Source organism: Canis lupus, chromosome 18 (genome assembly GCF_048164855.1).
Source record: "Canis lupus baileyi chromosome 18, mCanLup2.hap1, whole genome shotgun sequence".
NCBI classification, from domain to species: domain Eukaryota; kingdom Metazoa; phylum Chordata; class Mammalia; order Carnivora; family Canidae; genus Canis; species Canis lupus.
In genome coordinates, this window is record NC_132855.1 from 50,981,559 (window position 1) to 50,985,140 (window position 3,582).

A 3,582-nucleotide genomic window follows, 5' to 3' on the forward strand; every position below is an offset into this window, starting at 1 on the left:
TCTTTGAACCTTATATTGAAAGAGAAAGAGAGGGGAAGGTGAGAGTACAGGAGAAGGGGAAGGAGAGAAGTAGAGAAAAGGAGAAGGAGAGAGAGAAAAGGGAAAGGAGAAAGAAGATAAGGAGAAGTATGAGGAGGAGGAGGCAGAGTGAAGGAAGAAGAGGAAGAGGAATAATATGTCATGAATGGTTACACTGGGTGGCATAGATGTTTTTTATTGGGTTCTTGTTTTTCTATAATTACATGTTTTTATTTGTAAGAAGAAAAAATATCTAAAGGAAAAAATGTAGCACCATGCCAAACTGGAATCAGAATCAAAGGACAGCCACACTGGCATTTAGAATACTTATTGCTACAGAAACTAGCCATTTAGCTTGTTTTTTTCACAATGTTTGGGGATTCCTCATAAAGAACTTGAACACTCTCAATTATACTTATGGTTTAATCCTAAAGTATGACTGACAGATTAAGGATGGGATTTGGGATGATGAGAGCCAGAATATATAGTAACAGAAAATGGAGCCCTGAAAAGTGGAATGAGCAAACATTAAGGAATAAGTTGTGATAGAAGAGATTCAGCACTTTTTACTGAAATGAATAGTGTGTTGCATTCATCAGGAAAGCACAAAGGGAAGGTAGAGAAATTGGTAGAGACTCAGATAAAGGAGATGGTCCTTCTAAGTTGGAGAATAGAAATAAAGAACACAAAGAGGAAGAAATGCAAAATATAAAGATAACTAGATGAACCATAGATAGAGGACCATGTAGAGCATATTAAGGATTTTTTGAAACATTAATGAATGGTTTCATGAAAATTTGAGACAGTTCGATTTGTGTTGTATGAAAATCATCTGCCAGTAGGGGGATAATGGGGAAAACAAGAATAAACATGAATGCCAGGGACTAGTTTGGAAGTTCCCTAAGAAGACATGTATCATCCTGACTCCAATATATCTGATGGTGTGACTGAAAGATGTAAATTTTTAGATAATAAAATAGTTTCTAACATCATAGTCTTTCCTCTTACGCCATTATTTAGTCAGATGGCTGTGGTTTTACTGTATCTTTCATATATTAAACTTTAAGAATAAATTAATCACAAATAATGATATTGTAAACTTTTGTATTTTTAAATTTGACTTTGTTGTCAGCTTTCCAACTAGGGTCTAAAAAAGTTAATTCTTAATTTCCAAACAAATGTTTCTGGCAGAATGAAGGGCATGGTCCCTATGCCAGAAATTCAATTGTTGGCCTTTATTTTTACAAGAGGAGAGTAAAAAAGAATATTATTTGAATATCATCGTAATTATTATTCATTGTCTTCATTCAGGTGTACAATACAGTCTTAGAATTACACACAGTACATATTGTATGATATCCCTTATCAAAGTCCACAGGGCAAGAATACTTTAGTATTTATTGGTTTTATACGCTCTTTCACAAATTGTGCATACTATTGTTCTTCACCTTTTTATTTATTTATTTTTTTATTTTTTGAATTCATTTTTTCTCTTCTCACATAGTTTTTTTTAAGAATATCAGAAGTAACAGACTGTTGGGGAGACAAGGACCAATAAATTAATCTTCCTTTTGAAATCAAACATTTAATATTTTAATCAAGTTGTATCAATACAATTTTTCAAGCAAGTGCCAACTGGAAGACCAGGCCTAAGGATTCGTAAAGGAAACAAATCTTACAAACAGCAAGAACACAAAGGTGATCTTCCACTCCAGACGCACTGTTAGTGGCCACAGCAGCACCATTTGACTGGTGTTAATCCGATTACTGAGTGTTTACCACATCATCAATTTTCAGAATGCTCTGGACAGTTTCAGTTGCTAGAGTCAGTGCACTGACTGAGACCAACAAAGGCTGGACTACCAGTTCCTCCAAAATGTTGGAAATACCACCCTTTCAGACATTAATGCCAGTAGTTTTTTCTCCTTGGGCATGTCGGTTTCCTAGTTCTGTTACTGTAGAAATGGGATTCAGGCCAGCATTTTCAGCTAGCGTAGATGGAATGGCTTCCATAGCATCTGCAAAAGCACGAATGCAGTAGGATTCCATGCCACTCAATGTTTGTGAATATTCAGTTAACCGCAGGGTCAGTTCTATCTCTGGAGCACCACCTCCTGCAATAAGAGCTCTCTTCTTCACTAAACAGTGAATAACACATAGGGCATCATGAATAGAGCATTCTTCAATCACCAATTTGTTAGATCCACGAACAACAATTGTAACGGTTTTTCCGGGGCTTGTACAGCCTGTAATCTTAAGCAGTTTGCCAGAACCATTTAAATTGACCTCCTCAGCTAACTCAGCTGATCCCAGCATGTCAGCAGTGAATTGGTCAATATGAGCAACTGGCTTGGTTCCAATTGTCTTACAAATAAATTCAGTGTCTTCTCTTTCAATATCCTTAACCACCATAATCTTCATCTTGTTGAGGAAATGTAATGCAAGATCACTAAGAGCATCTCTCAGGATAGACTTCTGTATGAAGAGGACATTACATCCTGTTTTTTAAATTTGCTTCACTAAATTGAGAATATAGGCTCTCTCCTCCCGAAGCACTCGATCCATCTGGACATAGTCAGAAACTACAATTTGATTATCCATATCCATTTTGGGAGCAGATAAGCAAAACTGAATAAGCCCAATCTTAGCCTTTTCAACTCTGGTTATGCCAGAATTTGCCACCTTCTGAGTAAGTACCAGCCCTTCTACCAGCTCACAGTCATCAATTGTCCCACCAAGTTTCTTAACTATTTCAATCTCTCTAAGATCTACACTAGTAGCCGTGGCTGGGTCAGTCACTTTCATCGCTGCATTTACACTCATTGGAGAAAGCAGACTTGAATACTGAGACACAACCTTTGAGTTCAAGGAAGTGGTAGCACTATTTAATACAGTTTCTCTGTCACTGAGTTCCACAGGTCGAGACATGTCAGTCAAGATTTCTATACCCTTTTCTAAAGCCTTCTGGAATGACTCAGAAATGATGGTTGGATGAATCCCTTTCTGAAGAAGCTTGGTACAGGAATCTAAGAGAGAGCCAGCAATGAAGACCACTGGTGTGGTGCCATCTCCTGCTTCTATATCTTGTGCCTTAGACAGCTCCACCAGCATTCTGGCTGCTGGATGTAACACTTGCATTTGTTTAAGAATGGTGGCACCATCATTTGTAATGGTCACATCACCTTTTCCATCTTGAATCATTTTATCCATTCCTTTTGCTCCAAGGCTTGTTCTAATAGCATCAGCAACAGCTTTGGCCGCAGAGATGTTGCTGAAGCAGATCTGCGCTGGCTTTGTTCTTCACTTTTTAAAATGCTTCCCTTTTCCTGTCCTCCCTTATGTGTCAAGAAAACAGAACAAGAAAAACAAACTTTGACATTCAATTTAATGACCATTTATGTAACTGATCTCATATGCAAGAGAGATATGATGAATTTGAAATCCAGATTTTACATGGAAGATTAGCTTTATGTAATCCTGGCTAAACAAGGTGCTGGTGTGTAAATTTAGGGTCAGAACGTGGCAAGAGCTAGACTGGCTTTGAGATCACACAGAAAAGCCAAT

The 3,582-nt window shown here is 37.5% G+C and overlaps 1 pseudogene; it reads right to left on the minus strand.

Annotated features, from left to right (window-relative positions):
- Positions 1 to 1,746: 1,746 nt before the first annotated feature.
- Positions 1,747 to 3,331, minus strand: LOC140609553 (T-complex protein 1 subunit delta pseudogene; annotated as a pseudogene).
- Between the last annotated feature and the right edge of the window lie 251 nt (positions 3,332 to 3,582).